This window comes from Podarcis erhardii, assembly GCF_964252035.2.
Source record: "Podarcis erhardii genome assembly, chromosome: 17".
NCBI lineage: Eukaryota > Metazoa > Chordata > Lepidosauria > Squamata > Lacertidae > Podarcis > Podarcis erhardii.
The window spans coordinates 7,648,686-7,669,583 of NC_138515.1; the positions used below are offsets into that span (position 1 = coordinate 7,648,686).

Genomic DNA, 20,898 nt, shown 5'->3' on the forward strand with positions numbered 1-20,898 from the left:
AAACAGCAGGAAGAACAGCAAGCTAAATGTGTCTGTTGTGTTCAATATCTGCTCTGTGAAGAAGTATAAATTATAGGGGAAGACGCTTTTGGTATCTCCCAGCCAGCCACCCTCCAGCTGTGCGATGATGGTGGTGGCAAAGGCTGCTTGGGTGGACCAATAATTGTGCCTTGCTCTCAAGCCAGAGATCTGGTCTGGCCAGGCATACAGCCCCCTAGGAAACCAGATCCCTGAATAACTCAGCTCAGACTCCAGCCTCCTGCTCCCTGGTCTTGCCCGTCCCCCTCTGTCTCCACACCCCCCTTGCCGCTTTGCCACGTGCCTCATTATTACTAGAGCTGTTGAGGTCGTGACCCCTGGCTCGTTCTCTATTGACCCCTGACCTCCTGAGACTAATCTGTGTCAACAGGCCCCCAGGGATGAAGAAACAGCCGCGCTGCAGGTGGAGAGGAAAGGAGAGAGAGGAGGCTTGGGGGGGTTACCCCCTCCAGCTCCAGGAATTTGGTGGAGGAGGCAATGAGACAGGATGATAAAGGGCAATCCAAGACAAGTGGATGCATTGAAATCAGGCTGATTTAATCCCTTCTCCCAGCAACCTGCTGCTCCCTGCTCTTTGCTTTTGTCTCTCTCCCGACCTGTCTCTTCACAGCCATTTGCCCCGGTCCTTTTGTCCTTCCCTCCCCATTGGACTTGTTGCTGCATCCTTTTCCCTGTTCTAGTTCCTTCCCCCTTTCCTGTCACTGCCTTTGCCCCACCTCTCCCCAGTGAGAGGGCAGAGAGGGCCCCCTCGTGGCAGGATAATTTTGCTGGTTTCTCCCTGAGATGTTGCAATAGTTCTTCAGGGCAGCACGTGGCAGGGAAATCCCCCGCTGTGTCCTCGTTTCATATCCTGAATGCCACCCATTAATATTTTTCTGTAAAAAAATAAACAGACCAGGGGATTGTCCATGCCTTGATAACAAAAACAATTAAAGATGTTGCTTCTCATTGGGCCAGCTTGCAAGCTGCATATAATTCACAGCTGGGTGAAAGATTTTGGAGTAGTGTATTGGACTAATTCAAGTTGGCCCCAAAAGGATCTTGTTTTTGTTGAAGTAAGTGGCAAAATTTCCATCACTCTGAATAGGGCAGCACTGTGAGATGAGGAGTCTTTTAAACAAATGGCTGGAGAAAATTGATTATTGAGCCTCCTTGGGTCTCACGATGGATTGCCATACTGCCTCTGTCTCTCTCAGTTCATGAACTATGGAGGGGCCACCCCTTTTAACAGTTTTGGAAGGGTGTTGGAACAAGAATCTGTTAAAATTAAGGAAAGTCAGGAGCAGCGCTTGTGGATTTCATTAACATCCCTTTACCTTTCCCCCCATAATTGGATCTCTGCCCGCGTGCGCGCGCGCGCTCTCTCTCTCTCTCTCTCTCTCTGTGTCTGTCTGTGTTTGTATGACTTTTTATTCCCATCCTTTTCAGCTTTCATTGCTCTTTAATAGAATGAAGGCATGGGTTAATTTGTTTTATTTTGAATAAGCTGGACGTGCTAAGAGTTCCATTCTTGCATTCTTTCTCTTTATATAGCAGGGATTGAATAATAGAACCATAGAATTGTAGAGTAGGAAGAGACCCCAAGGGTCATCAAGTCCAACCCCCCGCAATTTCAGGAATCTCAATTAAAACATCCATGATAGATGGTCCTGTAACCTCTTCCTTCCATGGGATTCTGTTCTACTGTTGAACTGCTCTTACAGTCAGATAGTTCTTCCTGATGTTTAAACTTCACTTTGGTTCTCAGTGGTTCTGCTTTATCCAATACATCTTTCTCCTCTGTTTGCAATAGTATCCTCCAAAATGTTTTTCCTTTGCGAGTGAGTATCTGAAATACTGTGAGTAATCTTCAAGTAATGATAAGTATTGTTTTAAAAGGAGCGGGAAGATTTAGGGAAATTCATTCACAAAGACTGCGCTGGACTTGAGTTAAGGTCCCTCCACAAACCACAGCTTTTCAAGCCAAACCACAGCATACCATTAATGTTTCCGCAATCTCTGCCAGTAACCTATCCTAGAACTTTTCCCTGCTCACTTCTACCATAGATCATCAGTTAGGACAGGTTCTGCCTCTGGGCCTATCCACACCAGGCATTCTTCTGCCCGCCGGTTCAGCGCCTTAAAATTAAGCCAGAATTTTGCAAAACGGTCTGTTTTAGCTATCTAGATAATGGCACCAGGGTGGCCTCAGTTTCACATCTAGTCCCTAACAAGACATTGCCTTCACTGGAAAATGGAGACACACTGGGTTCTTTATCCATTGCCTTTGTGGTTTTGTTGGCTTCCATGCCACATTGTTTATACATGAATGATCCACATCATATGATGAACATGAATCAGGTGGGTACTACTCATATCACTGTGAGCCTCACTGATCCAACAAAGCCACATGAAGCAAACTCCAGAAATTACCAAACTCCAGAAGCCAACCACTTGGCTAGTCATTCCACAAAGGGCTTTCTTGAGTTGGGTGGATGACATAAGTATAGCAGTAAGTGAACACTTGGACAGAGAAGTCACTGCATGGGACTAGCAGGGGTGGCTAGCAGAAGCTTTATCTATTCTATACTTCCACTTTTGCTGGATTTTGCACTTTGACTCATACTATGTACAACCTTGGTGAAATAATTGTCGTTTTTCTTGGCTGGAATACTTGGCACCAGCTGAGAGACTGTTTCTGCTTGGAACACTCAGAAGTCCCCCCCCCCCTCACCAAGACTGGATTCACACAACTGAAGTTTCCTTCTTGTCTCCTTGTCATTCTTTTTTCATGAGTCGGAAACATCAGTTTCTGTGGCAGGCAGGCATGTCCCTGAAGAGGCTTTGGCAAAAAGCATTAACCACATATATGGGGTGGAGTGGGAGTTACTGAGATGATATTATTAGAGGGAGCTTGTACTGTGTGAAAGGCAACGAGCCCTGTGCAGAGCTAAAAGCTTCCCCTTTGACACGTGCTTGTGTTTTGCAGGCCAGCTGGAAACTTTTCGCTGCTTGCACTGTCTTCCCTACCTTTTTTTTATTTTAAGGCCAGGTTTATCTGGTGTCTGCCTGCTTGCCACTCCCTGCTGGGATTTCTTCTGCAGGAGTCTGAGGAGGTGGGATCTGTCTTTCTTGGGGGAATCAATAAGTTGAGGCTCCTCTTTTATTGGCTAATTAGTAATGGCAGAGCAGGTTGCCCCAGGTCAGAAGTCAGGGATGGCTTCCTTCAGCGCTCCATTACTCCTGCCCTGCAGTTACACGCCTGTCAGTTACTGACCCTGTCATTAGCACAGTGGAAGAATGAAGCAGAGCTGGCTGTCTCAGCAGGCTGCCTTCTCCTCCTGCTGTATTAGTAGCCTCTCAGCACTGTAACCCCCTCCTGCCTTTTCTTTACATCCTTTAGCAGAATTAAGTAAAAATGGCTTCTCCTTGTGGACTCTGACTTAGCATTGGGGAAAGGGACTTGTGTAAAATTATACAGCAACTTCATGGCAGATTGAGATTGCCCACAGTTCCAGAACTTTAGAATCTGGGGACCTCGTCATAAGACTTTCTAGCCCTTCACTCTACAGGTGATTTTGAATATATATATATATATATATATATATATATATATATATATATATCTCAGATACCTTTAATGTTTTCTGGCAAACTTGATGTGGGTCAGAACTTTTGACTGGAGGATGCCACTGGGTGATAGGAGGTCACTCAGAAGATCATGAGCTTTTTTAACCTCAGCTTGTTTTCTCATTAGGAACAGAGCTGAAAAGCCTTTAAATTTTTTGCAGGCAAGTGACAAGTGGTTCATTGACCGCCCTGATCCCCATCAGAACTTGTAGCTTCCAGGAGATTATTTGTATCCTGTTTCTCAATCCTCAGAGAAATTCACTCCCCCTACCCTGCTGACCATTTAATTATATACTTATTACCATATAATTACAGGGTAAATATACGTGATTATGTCCTTTAAATCAGAGGGCAGGTTACATGATAATTAGCACTGGATGTGATGAAGGTGCTAATTGTACCTCCCAAAACTCTGTTTCTCTGGATGGCCAGTGTAAAGCCCTGCAAGAATTGCTCGCAGTTGTTCAGAGTGAGCTATACTTTCATCCCTCTAGGACTGGCATCCTAACAGCCACTTGAGGTTGCTCAGAAAAGCAAGCAGAGAGAGACTCCTAAGGTCTCAGCAAAGCCTACCTGCTTTCTGCAGGATTCAGAGCTTTGTAATAGGGGCTGTTTGATTCTTTGCTATTAGTAAGCACAATCGTGCTTATTGGTTTTAGAACTAAAATCACATTGTGTCAACAAAAAGGCAAAAGAATAGCCATGAAAACAATACAAATTTGCCACAAGAACTGCTGTTAAAATAATGTCATTTCCCCTCCTCCCACCGCTGCAATTTTATTTCATTTATTTATGTAATAAATTTCTCTCTTGCCCTCATAGTGACCATTTGGGGCTGCTTATAGCACTTTTAGATTACTGTACCATACAGAATAATACATTCATTAAAATATACAACAGAAGCAGCCTCCACACCAAGAAGTCTGTCAAAATAAAAATGCCTTTGCCAATTAACCAAGAACAGGCAAAAGGGGGTCCACCTGCACTTCACAGGCAAAGTGTTCCACACTGTTGATGCAGTTCTGTCTCTTGCCACCTTCATCCTCGGTTGGCAGTGGGAGAGGCCCTCTGCTTCTGATGTTAGAGAGCAGGTAGCTTGTTGGACATCCCTCATTGTGTTCTCCTCACATCAAATGTAAGAATGTAAAAAGAGCCTGCTGCATCAGACCAGTGGCCCATCCAGTCCAGCATTTTGTTCTCACAAATACTGCTGTTTGATGAGTTTCCCCCTCAAATGAGCTTTAATCTGACTACAAAACTTGAGCTGCATCTGCTTCGTACTTAAGAATGGCGTGAACGTTTGCGACAGCCATGAGTGTGCATGTGTAGATGACAGCTTCATGAATTGGAGTCCCGGGGGGTGTTGCGGGGCTGGGTGGGACCAAAAGAGCATACATGCCTGATGAAGATAACCCTGTACCCTCTGATATGAACAATACTCTGCAGGTGTAATTTGAAATGCATTGGGCAGGGGATGACCTTTGCTGTGTTTGAAGCCACAATGGTGAATGTACCCTCTGCCTCTCCCCATAAATATATGCTTTGCACCCTTCATGTTTCACTTCCATGTAAGGTCTAGGGGAAACTAAGGAACTGTGGTAGCAATTACCTGAAAACCCTCTTGCACAGCTGGCCTGCCCAGAATGCCAGTGGTGAAAGGGGAGGCTGGGCTTGGGCTGCTAGCAGTGGTGATGAAAACCTGTTTAAATTTCCCATGATCTTGCAATGTGCTGACTGTTTCAGGATGGGGTATAGTGAGAACATCACTGCTCCCACTGTATGGGTAGACCTCACAACTAATCAGAACCCCAATACTCCCAATACTGAGAAGAGGGTGCAGGAGGTTGGCTTCCTAGATCATGTGTCATAACAGACTATATTGACTTGCCAATCCTCCATTTAATTTAAGCTGACCCTACCTTTAAAGTCTGGGGCTCAAAATGTGCTTCTAGATGTCATACTTCTAACTTTGACTCATCTGTCAAAGCCAGGGCCAGCCCACCCATTAGGCAAGGTGAAGTGACCACCTAAGGCGGCAGGGTCCACCCAGACCAGCAGATCCCAGTGTTGACCTTTCTTCCCCTCCCCTCTTGTTCTTGATGTAGATCTTCTCTAACCCTCTTCTTCCTTGGCCAGGGACCCTGGGTGGGTGGGGGGGTGTCTTATGCCATTTGGGGTTCCACCTCAGGTTCTGAAACATTTTGGGCTGACTTGGGAACACTTATCTCCAGAACTTACAGAGGTCCTTCCTTGCCTTGGTCATGCTTTGTCAGTTGCAGCTTGGATCTCATGCTGCTTATATTAGGCTCTTACAGATAGCAAGATAGAGGTGCGTTCAGACAAGGAGGGGCAGCGGATGTGCCCTGGAGGATCCTCCAGGCAGGTGGGGTTGTGGCGCTATATATGTGAAGCGTGGGTCTTTGTGAAAAGTGTAAGTATAAGTATACATGTAAATATATGTTCAGAATATGCTTTGCAGTCCCCCCCCCCTTGTTGCGCTCAGTTTCCCCTAACTTCAAGTGGAGGGTAAGGGCATGAGTTGCCATGCGGGGAGCGGGATGCCCCGACACCTTCACCGTCAGTGTAGCAAATGTGGCCATGGTGCCTTTAAAAGTTCTGCAGCTCCTTGGCTGGGCCTCCCCTGCTCCAGCCTGGGGCCCCCAGATGTCTTGCATTGCACACATCTGTTTGACAGCTTATTTTCTGTGGTGGAAGAAAGCGGCTGTGGCTATGGGTTTGGGGAGGGAATCTGTCTGCTCGGAGAGGGAGAGAGAAAATAATTGTGGGGAAGAGGGTGGGAGAGCCAGCTCATGGAATGGGTTTGTGGTTGGGAGGAGAAAAGTGTGGGGTAAGATGCAGAGGTGTCTGGGGTTTGGGTCAGGCCTTCAGGGGAGGAAAACGTTACGGAGAAGTGTCTTTCTTAGAGATGGGCAGGCGCGGCAGTTTTCATCTGATACAAACATGGCTTAAGATGATCCCAGAGTGTATGTGGAAGGGGTGCAGGAAAGGATCCTGTTTTTTGGGGGGAGTGAGTGGGGGGGGGAGGTTCATTTACTCCTCCTCTCTGAAGGAGTTTGTGTTGTTGGGCTTGGGAAGCTGCCCTGTGCTGTATGCACCTCATGGTACCTCCTGGGATCCAATATAAACAATAAAGTCTTTGTTACTTTGACCTGCTGGCGTGGAGCCAAGCAAATTCTTTGCGTATTTCCTCCGCTCAATTCCCTCCCCGCCCCCCCCCCCGCTTCTTCCAAATCTGCTCCTGAGCACATAAGGAAAGGCAATGTGCTTCTGCAGCCGGAGATTCAGCCCAAGCCACACCACCCAGTGCCTTGGCTGTCCACCAGTTCTCGCTTCCAAAGCAGGCGTATTCCAACCTTTAGGTGAGGGAGGGAGGCAGGAAGCTCTGAGCCGAAAGCCTGGTCTTGAAGTGTTTGAGGTGGGAGAGGTTTAGCAATGCCCCCTGCATGGGGGGCTGGAGTGGCAACAAGTGGCTTAGGGCCGAGGCTGTGCAAGGGGTGGGCACTGGCAAAGCTGAGCTTGTGTGACAGGAATGCATATGCAGGATGAGGGCAGGTAGACAAGCCTCGGTTTCTGCCAGATCTCTCCTCATCTCTGCAGTTTAGCCTTGTCATTTGCTTTCAGTGCTAGTGCTCTGTCCTAGAGCATGTACAGAGTGCCTTTTCCTCCTCACTGAATAACGATTAGCACTCCCCGCGCAGTGATTAAAGCACCAGGGGATGTCAGATGCATTTACCTTAAAAGCCCCCAGACCTCCTTATTATGAAGGGATTGGGAGACAGCAGGAATTCCTGAGATCATTCCATTCACACTGTTCTCAGCCATCGAAGCAGTGGTTCTTATATACTGCTTGCAATGGTTTTATTAAATTATATAATTGCAATGGTTTTATTAAAACATCAAAGTGGTCTAATTGTCACAAAGAGCCGTGTTCACCAGTCCAGGGTTAATTAATGCAACCCGGTAAAAGAGCTAGGAAACAAGCTAAGGATTCAGTGCTGGACATAGTCTGTGTCCCATACCTTAGGGAAGGTAGTTCTCATAACAAGAGCAGGAAGGCAGAGCTAAGGTAGAGTTTGGGCCCCAGCTTTACTGAGGAAACTGGGCTCCAAAGGTGGCATTGGAATAGATGGTTTGAAAGTCATGGGATGGTTTTATTGTTATTTTGGAATTCAGTTAATAAAAGACTAACAGGAAAATGAAAAATTATTCTGTCAGTCAATTGCAAGATTTCCAAATCTTATCACAATGATGTTATTATAGACACGTGCTGTGTCTGTAATAAGATCCTTCTGTTTAAAACAGTTTTCCAAACTTGTGTCTCCAGTTGTTTCCAGACTACAGTTCCCATCATCTCTGACCACTAGTCTTGCTAGCTAGGGATGGTGGGAGTTGTAGTCCAAAAACAGCTGGAGACCCAGGTTTGGGAAAAGGAAAAGAAAAGAAAAAAAAACGACCTATTTCCATTGTGATGTGAAGTTTTGCTCCCCTGGTAAACTTTCAGCACAGCTAAAAGTGCTCAGTGAGTGAAATTTGCACTTGGGTGAAATTGTAGCAACAGCCGTTTCCTTCATTAGCTGGGAACTTGGCCTGGGGATGGCCACAGCCAGAATGGTGGCTGGGACGGCAGCAACACTAGCAACCACCTCGCCTACCTCTCCTTTGGAGTGGCTGCAGAGGCTGCCAGTAAGGGCAGGTTAGTCTTTGAGTTGCCTCTAAGCAAATAGGGAAGAGTCAGGCCTGGCTCCCGGGGGCAGGATTCAAGTGCAAACTCCCCTGTGCAGGGCATTCCAGAAAGCGCGTTAGGGTGCAGCTGCCTGCGGTGGAGAGGAGGGTGAGGGTGAAAGGAAAGTGTTTCTGAATACCCTGCTGGTGCCCTTGTGCTGAATTCAATTGCAGGGAGGGGGGAGGGGGACACAGCAGGGAAATGGGGAGAAGGGAAGTGGGAGATGAAAAATGATGGGTGAGCCTAGGGATTCTAATAAGAAAATTGCTTCCAGTCCCGAAGTCTGCAATTGTGGGTTAAAATTACAACCATTCGCCAAACTACATCTCATCGTAAATCTCCACCTCTCGTCCCATTCACCCCGACAACAGGAAAAACAAAGCCACTGTCTGGGGAGAGATGTTATTTATTTATGTGACTAGAAATATAGGGAGGGGGTTATGTGGGGTTTTAAAAAAAATTAAAAAAATAGCAGGGATTGGATCATCAGGCTAGAAAGACAATCAATCTGTTAGCAAGAGGTAGAAACTCTGTACGGTCTTCTAGACTGGTTCCACTCTCCAGATCTGGTTGCCTTCCCTTCATTCTCTCATGATTAGAGTGGCCACAAAAAGTGAAGTCCGAAAATTGTGAAGTAAATACACAAGCACAAAGTGAGAAATAAATAATGAATAGCCTTTTTTGCTACCAAATTACATTGCGTAAACATAAGCTCACCAGGAAGAGATGTAAGTTGTTAACCCCTTTCATTTTTGAAGTCACTCTCTCCTGTCCAGGTCTTCTCCCCTTTAAATTGCTCCCAGCACAAATCCTCACCTTACAAAAATTCAGCAGGACCCGTACTCAACACTCTGCCTTGAATAGCTACACAATTTACACATGTAGAACGAAATGGCAGAGCTTTTTTGGGCTGTACCACTCCAGGCTGTAGAGGAAGGAGAATATGTTTCAGTGCTCCTTCCCAAGGAAAAACTTGATATGCACTGAAAGATAACGCATCTCAGAGAAGCTTAGCCTTCTCCCCACCATGTTCTCCACTGCATGTTGCTTTCCATGTGGAGAAGCATTCAGGCATGCCTTGTTCCACTTGCAGCCTGAAGAATAGCTTTAAGTAGAGCCTCTCTTGCTCTGAAGGCTTAGGGTGAGTAAGAAGAGCAAAGAACAAAAAGAAAAATTAGCAGGTCATGCCTTCAATGAAAATCCATTTAAAATTCCCGCGTCCTTTCCTTAATTAAATCTTGAGCCCCCTAAGGCCAGCCCAAACAGGAAATTATTTCAACACTCAGGATTGGACTTTGGGATGGGGGTCTGTAGCTGAAGTCTTCATGCTCATTACAGCCTGAACTTGTCGCATCGATAGTGTCCTTCAAGTGGTAATTTCATTGCATCTCACAGGTGATAATAGGACATGAGGGATACCAGACCTGCAGACAAAACACAGACTAGCTTGGAATACAGATCCCTAGTACTGTACTCATCTCCGGGTATCTGTGCCCACCTATGCACTCATTTCCTCAGGCTCATGGCTCTATACTAGTCCGTATTTTCCATTTCTGATTGGTTTAATGTGGCACCTCCATTCACAGCTTTGTCTTACTGTTCTTTCACTCAATTTTGTTTGCCTCTGCCCTTTAAAGAATTCTGGTTTTGCTACATATTTCCTCCGGATTCAGATCTGCCGATGGTATGGTTACAAGGAGCTGATCTGAATGGCTCCTCATTTCCTGTTCTAGGATTGATCAGTGATGGGACTCAGTGTGGAGAAAACCATTTAGAATAAGGCTTCTGTATACTGTCCCAGCTCTGGGTTCAAGGGTACAACTCTGCTAAGAAACTAAGCCTAAGTTTGCAGAAGTCAAGAGAAAAAGGAGGGAGAACACTGTGCCCCTGAAATTATTGCCTGCGATGTCAGGGGAGGTGGAAGAGCCATTCTTGCTTACTTAATTAAGAGCAAACAACAATTTGAGTCTGCCACCCTCCTATTAGCTACGCCAAGGACTGTTATCTGGGAGCTCCCAACTCACACGCCTGCCATGGGCTTCCAAGGGCTGGGGGTTCTTTGCCTCCTTTCTTTGTGCTTTCATTCATTGCTGAATTTAAAGAGAGCTACAGCAGAGGCAGCCTTGTTCTTTCTAATGCCAGCTTACTCACATGCAGCAGTGCAGCACCCCACTCTGCCCCCCCAAACTTGTTTTAAATTCAAGTGGAATTTAGGAGCAGCCTGCAACTTGATAGGAAGAAAATGCGAAATAGTGGACAGGAATTACTAACACCAATTTTTTTGAGGGATGGGGAGGAGGGGAATGCTGGTTAATTTGAAGGGAAGCAAGGAATCTGCTCATTTAAGTGGCAGAAAAATAGCTCTCTTTGGAGTGATGCTGGGATGAAGGAAGTTATGAAAGAGTGACTTTTGGGTGTAGTCGGAAGACAACAACGACAACAACCAGGTTACTTTTTCAAGACCCTCTGGGAAACTTGGTTTACAGCAAGCAGCCCCACCCCTATTCCCGAGCCTTGTCCCCACGTTCCCCCCAATGTATTCCATGCATCTGCTGCCTGTACGCAGGGCCCCATTCACCTGAATCCCAAGTGCTTTACAGGCTTATAAAAATAATCCTATCTTCTTGGCTGATTTCCCAGAATATCAGAGCCAGCAATTCCTCCAGGACGTAGCTGGGGAGACAAACTCCCCCAGAGATGTCAGGTACTTGAGTCGGTTTGAAGTGCTTATAGGTGGTTGTTCCCCACCCCCACCCCTGCCTTTCCTTCTCTCCCCTAAACTGGAGAGAGCAGTGTTGCTGTGCAGGTTTAACTCCTGGGTCATCTTCTAGCTCTGAAACAATCCTCCAAAAAGGCTATAGTGATCAGAGTGTCAAGGTATGCCCCTGCTGCCACCTTTTGCCCCATTTATGCATTCATCTCATTTCAGTGTGTGTGTGTTTTAAATGCATAATCAGAGAGAAGCTTTTCTCTATGCACACACTGATAAATTTGATGTGGTGGTGAAAAGAAAGACTTTGTGGAATTTTGAAGCAGCCAAGAGTGCTGTGCAAGGTCAGAAGTAGCCCCCCTTTCCCTTTATCCAACCTGTAGTCAAGAACGGAAACTAGCGCGCTTCAGTGGAGAATGAATGAGTGCCTTGATTTGGCTCAAACCAACTTAGGAGGAGGAGAAGGGTCCAGAAATCAAGGAGGAGGGGTAGAACAATAACCAGGATGTGGAGCATCATGATACATTGCCCAGTCTAACTGCATTGCTAACTGTTCTTGAATGAGGAAATGACTTTGATAAAAAGAAACCAGGCGAGTCCTAATCAGGGGCCACCTGGATCAGGACATGGAATTGAGTATGTATTCCAAGTCCCTTTCCCCCAATAGCCAATAATGGAAAATTGAACTGGTGCAACTTGCCCTTTGTGATGTGATCTATCTCCTGGAGCTTTTGTAGAACCCCGCTTTGCTTACATCCAGTTACAAGCAGCTTTTACATACAATATCTAAATGGGATATTCAGAGACAATACCAGATGCTGAGAACAAATGGCAGGAGAAAGGTGTCTGTTTGTGGGCTTCCTGGAAGCACCTGACTAGCCATGGTTGAAATTGGCATTCTGGACTAGATGAACCTTTGGTCTGTTGCAGGAGAATTGCTGTTAACCTTGAACATGGCTGCTGCTGGTGTGGTGGTTAAACACTCAATTTCTGCTATATTCTTCTGAATGATGAAAAAAGGATGGAAGATCTTGCTTGTAGGCATTAGAAAACCTTGTTGGAAGACCTTCACATGTGCAAACCAATATTATTCCGCACATGCATTGTTTAGGTCTGGTGACCACAGAGGTATCTAGACCTGGAGAGCATCTCTTCATCATGGATGAAGCCAATTGCCAGGAGGTTGTGAAAACCTGCGCCCCCCCATCCACTCCCCCCCTCCTTTATTGAATTCCCCGAAAGGTAGAGCCATTCCCTTGCTGGGCACCAGCTGTAGCCCAATCAGCAAAGGAACCTTCCTTTATGTCTGCCTTTCCAGATCCTGTATGTTGAAGGATCTGCTGCTAATGGCTGCTCCATCTCTCCTTGGCCAAATCCCTTTCAGCCTCCTTTCCCTATCTGTGTGTGGTAGTAACACTGAACTACATCTTGGGGATCTTGGGAATGTTGTGAGAGCAGAGATTTCTTAGCTGTTTCATTTTTTCTCTTTACTTCTTGGGAATTGAAAGTAAGAACAGGGAACTTGACTAGAATTTCTGGAAATGCCATATACTGTTAGATCATAGACTTGCTTAGATGTGACATTCAGAATTTGGGTTTCTCCAGACCTTGCTAATTTACATAAGCCTGCATTTGCTAATGGGGGGGGGGAGTTGTACAAGGTACTGAAGTCCTGTCTTTTGACACAGGAGATCTCATGTAGCAACCCCATTAGTTCCTAAGATTCCACCAGGTATTTATTGCTGGCGCACTTTAAGGGATATTGATGCAACCATAAAGGCTGGAGACGTGCGTGTGTGCGTGCACACCCACACACCCACACACACACACACACACACACACACACATATAGCTGAGGTTCTTTGGGAGCTGGATTCTGAAGCTAGTTCCATATTCTGCAGTTTTCCTGTGTTTCTGCAGTATTGCAGCATACATATACAGTCCTAGTCACTTCTTTTAGTAATTTCACTCAGCTATAATTAGCTATACTTTCCTACTGACGTTTTGTCAGCAGTTTGGGCACTCACTCTGGAGGGTCCAGTTAGGGTGGGTGTAAGCTTTGTTTGTTTTCTGTATCTGCTACTATTATTCACCTGACAATGGGGTGCAATCCACATCATATGCCAGGATCTGTTATTGTTTGTGTTCCAGTTCCTGGCTTTCTCCACTCAGAATCTGGTATGTTTCCCCTGCCCACCCCCACTTGCCCCCACTTTAAAAAGACGAGTTTTTGCGTGGTTGACTTCTTTTCCTACCCTTGGTCCATTGTTGAATGTCTATCAAGTAAGCTGCTCATTGCCTTCTGTGCCAGCAAATGGGGTTGGCTGGTAGGAGAAAGGGCTTGCCTGTCATTCTCAAGAACTGTGTCATCTTGGCACCTGGAAAAGGAGCTTCAGCATATCTCACACTTTGTCCTCCTAGCTGTGTCACAGTTACAACCACCATTCAAGCGCAAGGCTGTGTCCAGCCTGCAAGCTCCTCCAGGGTGTCGCGATGCTGTGTTATTGCAGCCATTCATTCCCTTTTGGTCTGTCCTAAGAGCAATATTTAAGACTGCTACGTCATAGAAGGAGTGCATATTGAACACTGCATGGGCCGTTTGATACTGATGGCACCATATTTGAACGCTGATGGTTCTTGGCAGCTGAGTGAACCTAATATCAACAATCAAATTTCCTCCTTTCCCCTTTTCACATACCCTTCCCCAGCATGGTGCCCTCCAAACCTGGACTACAACTCCCATCAGCCACAATAGTCTAAAATTTCTGGAGAGCACCAGGAAGGGAAAGGTTGGGCCTGGCACCATCATTACATGTCTTTAGGCACCAGGCAAAAACATTCCTCTTTGCCCAGGCCTATGGCTGTTAAATAATCTATGGCCTGTATGGGGGAGAGGACTATTATTATGATGACTATTTTAATGTACATCACCCTGGGATCTTTTGATAAAGCGTAGTATATAAATTGTAGTAGTAGTAGTAGTAGTAGTAGTAGTAATAATAATAATAATAATAATAATAATAATAATAATAATGGCCTGCATTATGAACCAATGAATTCTTGTTCATTTTTAATTTAGGCGCTGGAGCTCCCCCACCCCAGTATACTGACATGGCTACTCTTGATTATCACAACCAGTCTGGAATCCTATGCCAAATATTCTCAACACTTTAAAAGCAGGAAGTTCAGATATTGTGATAGCAATTCATATATTTTCTGCTTTTTTGGTCGCACAATTTTTTACGTTGCAGAATTGGATATGTATTTGTTCAGGGGTTTGGGGGAGGCGGGCTAAGAAAGAATGGTTGGGGGAAATACTAACATTTGGCTGATGTATTGTGAAGCCAGGAGGACTGTGCAGAGATTTGTCTCTGATTCAGTAACCTTGCTAGCATGCTACCTAGACTCTAGTTAAAATAACCACAACTTTCAAAGTGCTTTCCCATAATAGTGAGGACTATGAACTTGCTATTTCTTTCCCAGAAAATGAAACAAAACATGCCAATTCTCTGTGATCTGCAGCAGCTGTGCATTAGAGGTCATATTCTGTGCCTCACAGCATGGCTATGGCCTCAACAGTTTCTAGACTTTCTGCACATGCCTAGCTGTCTGTGTGCATTTTCAGCTCTGAGCTCTCATGAAGCTCTCCCAGTTACTTGCTTTCCACCCTATAGCCGTACCCACTGCAGGTTTTACAATCCCAGTCACTGCTCAGTCACTGCCCCATGTCCACTTGTTCTAAGTAAGAGGAGAATAAACAATGCTGAAAACAACACAAGTTCCATAAGTAAAACAAGTCCTGGTGATGTCACTTAGGATATGAGGGGAGGAAAAGGAATCTGGGAAGTTTCTTCCCGCATAATTGAATTAGTAGGGAAATGTTTTGGCAGAACATTGTGTATCCACAGTGCTTTGTCACCCGGACAACATCTTGGTGGGGAATTTCAGGCAGCTGCCTATGCTGGGTGTGGGAATGGGAGCCCATCTCACACTTTAACTCCTTCACATGGAGCTGAACAAACAGTTCTGGCTACACTGTACCAGGAGTACAAGGCAGCCTAAATGAAATGAATGCATGACAGGCTGAAGCCAAAATGAAAGCATCACAGAGATGACCCGTGGGACTTTCTCTCATACACCATAAATATTAAGGGCTGTAGGTACTAACGGAGTTCAAAAAAGAAGCAGACAAATTCACGGGAGCCAGAAAGGTCTACTCCTACTAGGTAGGATTCTCAAAATCTTAATCAAGCTTAAGAGAGTAGCAGGGCCTGATTTCAAAATAAAACATGTTATATAAGCACTTCATTGTTTTCTCCATAAGAATCATTTTGTTTGGTCTCAGGATGAAAATGATGTTCTGAAACATCCATGAGTGGTTTCTGGCAACATTTTATTTGATCTTGAGCAAAAGGCCCTAAACCTTCTGACTTGCTCCTAAGAAGCCCGAACCCTCCTCTGATCATTTGGTTTAGACTACTGCAAGCTCCATTGTTCTAATATTTAGGTAAAGGTAAAGGGACCCCTGACCATTAGGTCCAGTTGTGACCGACCCTGGGGTTGCGGTGCTCATCTTGCTTTATTGGCCGAGGAAGCCGGCGTACAGCTTCCGGGTCATGTGGCCAGCATGACGAAGCTGCTTCTGGCAAACCAGAGCAGCACACGGAAACGCCATTTACCTTCCCGCCAGAGCGGTACCTATTTATCTACTTGCACTTTGACGTGCTTTCGAACTGCTAGGTTGGCAGGAGCTGGGACCGGGCAATGGGAGCTCACCCCGTCACGGGGATTCGACCTGCCGACATTCCGATCGGCAAGTCCTAGGCTCTGTGGTTTAACCCACAGCGCCACCCGCGTTCTAATCTTTACTCCTTTGCAAATTCAAAAGGCTTCTTCTCTGATTTCTGTGCCCATGCCTTAGTATCTGCATTGGCTGACTTCCCAGTGCTTTCCAAGTGGGCTGGCACCAGACCCAAAGAAGACCCCTGGCATGGTGCTGATGATGGGCCCCCATCTTCCCAACCAAGGAAGAGCCTAGCTCTGTTGGTATTGACAGCCGCTACATACCGGTACTTTCTCTGGTGCTGCTATGGTGGCGGCAGTGGTGTCGTTCACCATCCTCCACCAGGCCCCCAGACATGCTTCAGCAGTGGATGGGTGTCAGTACCTTTGAATGGGAGGTAAACCTGGCTCCGATGTATAGTGGCTGCTCACTATCTTGTTACCCAAAATGCAATTCTCCAGCCTATAGATCTATGAGATCTATTGATTTCATAACTCTATGGACCTTCCTGGTTTTATACTGAAACTTTAGAGTTTGTGCATGCAAAGTGGATTAAAGTGCTATACTGCTCTAGCAAAACAAACTCAGTGGTGTGTGTGTGTGTGTGTGTGTGTGTGTGTGTGTTGAAAAACATACTTTTTGCAGTTTGGAAAGTAATGGGGAAGTGGATTGACAAATGTGGGAAGAATGAATGACTAACAGGAAGATGTGTAAACCACCAAGCAAGCAAATTGCGATGCATGCAGGATGAACGCTCATTGTCTTATAACCGTTCCATAAAGAAGATCAGAACAAATGTTCAATAAATGTTAAATAAAGCTGCCATAAGCTTTCTGGAAACAATTCAGGATGAATGCTGAATAAACAGGTCATCTGGGGGAGACCTGTTCCAGTTCCATCCCTGCTCAGGCCACTGATCCCCAGAGGCAGGCATTTTATACTGTAGTCCTTGATCTTCCTGTGGGTTTCTCAGGTATTTCTTTCTCCTTGAATCCTAATTATGAGCTCCCAACCAGTTCTCAACATTTGTGTGTCCGTTACCCTGTGAACATCCCACCAAGGCTGCTCACAGCTGTTTATTTTGCTATTCATAAAAAATCCTGCTTTTCTCTTTTGGCAGCCATCTAAAGTTGTCTCCCAACCTTATTCTATGGACTCCCACCCTGGCTGTGTGTCTCTTCCAAGAACCTGGAACTCTCGTTAACTTTAGGGAAACACAAACCCTGAACTAATGAGGATTCACTAAAAGTTCTGCAGGTAGAGGGGCCAAACCCCAGTGGGTTGAGAAGGGGAAGCTAAGTGTATTTTGGAGTCTTTTCTCCCCTAATCATCTGCTGAAACTCTTATGACATGTGCTTCCACACGGTCGTTCTTTTGGAGTGAGATTCATACACGTATTGGCAAATTCACATTGATTTGGCACTCTTCTACAACAACACCCCCCCAAAAAAAATATTCTTGACAATAAAGTAAGATGGGAAATACAATGGAAATTGTGGGATAACTATTGCTTGCTGCAACAACATATACTCTCCCCACAAACAAATAATGAATGTTAAACAAACAGGTCGCCTGGCAGCAACAGGAGAGTCTTAGTTTAGTGTTAGTTCTTTCTTTACCCTACTTATGGCCAAACTAAATATTGTACCAAAATGGGTGAAAGAGACAGCTCCCTTTTTAACAAGGAAAAAATGCTTTGGGAGTGGGCACTTAAGACTGGAGATGGGGCAATTGTAGTTTGTTTGTTTTTTAAATTACTTACCCTTCCCTGCATTGCTCCCTTCCAAATAACTCTCAAATGCCCTTCCCTTTGATGCGGGCAAACACATATTTGGAAACTCTGTTGGAGGTGGGGGCGTGGGCAGTGTGCCTGAAGGACAGTTTGGACCCAAAGAATAGAAGGCAGAGAAAGTTAAGCATCCTTCTTTCTCAACCACTTTTGGTCTATAAATTGCCCCTTTCTAAAGCAGTGTTTCCTGAAAAAAAGAAAAGAAAAGAAAAGAAAAGAAAAGAAAAGAAAAGAAAAGAAAAGAAAAGAAAAGAAAAGGCAGTGGTCTACCCATCCCTTTGTAATATACCCATGTAGCCTGATTTTATGTGCTGTTGCTCAAAAGTTAGCCCCACTAAAGGAATTGGGACCTGTTGTGCATTTCTGATAGTGGAGCTGTCAAAAGCAAATAAATTGGTAGTGTTAGAAAGGTACCAATCAGCCATCAGAAGAAGAAAATGCTTTCCATTTATTTTACCTGATGCTGGGTCCTGATTGTAGCCAAACCAACCGGAGGGCACCAGGTTGGGGAAGGCTTCCAGAGAGGAAGCTCTCAATCCTCCCAAACATTTTGATCAGTATTTTTGAGTTCTCAGTCCAAAGGGGAGCGAAAGCATGACCAGGCAAGGTTTTAGTGCCTTCTGCCTGGTAGGCAAGCCCAAGGTTTCATGACTGAAGTGCCAGAACTTGACAGGATCTGGACCTTTTTATTTCTGTTACAAGTCCTCAAAGTAAAGGGAAAGCGTGTTCTGTGAGTATTGAAGGGGGATGGCGGGAAGTGCTCAGAATCCCATGATTCAATTTCCAGATTTGGGAGGGTGCAATGGGGGAGGGGTGGCCAGGTCGTCCAGGGTCTCAACACCCCCCCCCCCATTTGGGATGCCCGGGTACTTGCCTCAGTGCTGCCACATGCCCTTTTTGTAAGGAATTCCCATGCCTGGGCTTCCCTGACCCCAAAATGGATAGAAATGCTTTGGCTAAAGGAGCCAGCTGCATTTGGGCAGCCGTGGCTACCGCCTCCTGCAGCGCATGTGCCGTGCGCTTGCGGGAATCATAGGCGGCCACTGCCTGGCCAGCATGCAATATGTTGCCGATTACGGCCCCCGTTGTGTCAGGAGCAGCCAGGGCCCTGTTTGTGGCTTCCTGCTCTGTTACTAAGGCAGAAAGTAGGTCACTGCTGGGAAAGTAAATGGGAAAAAGCTGTAAGGGTGGCATGGGGCAGGCGTCAGGGCTGGGCTGGGCTTGGCTTGACTTGGGCTGCTTCTCTCTTTCTCTCTCTCTCCCCCCCCCACCTCCTCTCTCTCTGAGCTAACTCTTAATAATGACTCTAATGTGGAACAGAAGGTCAGGCGTGATTTTGAGGTTACCTCGGATAACCTCCCCAAGACAGACAAAGAGCCTTTCAGCCTGCACACTCCGCCTGGGCCTTCGCACTGAGCCTCCCTTGCTCTCTCGTCTCTCCTCCCCTTCACTTCTTCCTCTCCTCTGCCAATCATCAGCTGGGACAGTTGTAGAACTGGAATATGGTGTGTGTGTGTGTGTGTGTGTGTGTGTGTGTGTGTGTGTGTAAAACAGCTATCTCTGGGCTCCTTCTTGAGTAAGTAAACGCAAAGGAGAACAAGACTCCTGAAAACATTTTTGGTTTCTGCAGAAGAGGAGATTTGAGCATAAAGATGAGAGGAAAACCCAGGGCTCTTGAAAACTCCTTCTTCTGCACCCTTAAAGGCATAAGAGTTCTCCCTTCGCCAGGACTGGCCCAAGGCATGGCCTGAAGCAAAGGACAAGATGCCCTCCTCTCCCCAATTCCACATACTGGACTGGTCTTTGAAATTTACTTCAACAGTGGCAATGGAAGGTATCCTGACGGACAATGGAGGGCCGCTAGCTAGCTTAGGAGCCACAGGGCAGGGTGTGTGTGGCACATCCTTACCACTGCTGCCCATCTCCACCCCCCAATGGCTGTCCTACTGACCTTTCCTGAGAGACACTCCACATATTACACCATTCCCTGCTTCCGCATTTTGAAGATGTGTTGCGGAAACAGGAAGCGGCCAAAAAGTTACAATTTTTGCACTGTCAAGAAAATAAGTGGCATTTAGTGCCTTGCACATCCCTTAAGACCCACTCTGAAGTTTGTGCCATACATACTCACACCTGAGCATTTCAGATCTAACAAAGGTCTGCAATACTGGGCTCTCTTCAATGTAATGTCGGTGAAAGGGTTGCTTCTTCTCCCCCTCCTCGCATGGCATGTACTCACTGCTTGATTCTCATTGGAAATTTGTCCAGGTAGTGGAAGACGCTAAGGAGGAGGAAATCTAGCTGGCATTTACAAAGAAGAGAGCCAGAGAGAAGCATGGAGTCCAAAAGCGGGAGGGTGGGGGGGGGAGGAGGAGGAGGGGATGACAAAGCCACCTCTTATTCCTGGTTCTTGCCTCTCCCCTCCTTGTGTCTCAGCACAGAGTAAATTGTACACCCCAGCAGTGTTTGGTGTGGGGGTAGCGCTCCCTCTCCTCTCCCCTCCAAGAGCAAGTTTTCAGAGCTCTCTACAGGAATAGGCCCCTCCTGTGCTCAGAGTAACCTTAGCCCCTCTGGGCTCCTGCCAAACAGATGCAGGGGACTGGAACGGGCCCAAGCAGAGCTCAGCGCTTGTGAGTATTTTAGGAAAGCTCCGCTCTGTGTGTGCGTGTGTGTCTGCATTAAAGGGATACTACTACTCTCTTTCCTTTATGTTAATTCCTTCTCTTTCTTTGTGCTTTCCTTCTTTCCTCTTTCTCTTTCTCTCCAGCCTTTAACCTACCTCTTTCTTTCTTTCTTTCTTTCTTTCTTTCTTTCTTTCTTTCTTTCTTTGCACTGACAACACTTTCAAGTCGCCGTGGAGTACACAGCAGGCGTCGGAGAAACGAAATCTCTAGGTTTTTGAAACCTTTCCTCAGCACCCTTCCTTGATTTGTCCCTCTCCTTCCTCCCACCTCCTCTCCAAAGCCCAGAGCTCATATTTCTGTTTATTGATTGATTCATTTTCTGAGAGAAACCACATTTTAAAATAACTTTTATTAAAGCTGAGAGACAAAGAAGGAGATGCTGTCCAAAGCCCAGCACAATTGGCAGCCTCTGTGCTTTAAGAGGCCCAGCTGGGGTAGGGGAGGGTCTGCAGCTTCATCCATACAGTGCAGAAAATTTCTGCACCATGTATGATGTGTGAGGCCTGGTTGCAGTAAGTAGCAGGATACTGAAGAGCTGCT

At 46.0% G+C, this 20,898-nt stretch overlaps 1 protein-coding gene across 7 annotated transcripts in view; it reads left to right on the forward strand.

Moving 5' to 3' along the window:
* NFIX (nuclear factor I X) overlaps window positions 1-20,898 on the forward strand; it is a 256,837-nt gene that overhangs the window by 167,663 nt on the left and 68,276 nt on the right. The window lies entirely within an intron of this gene.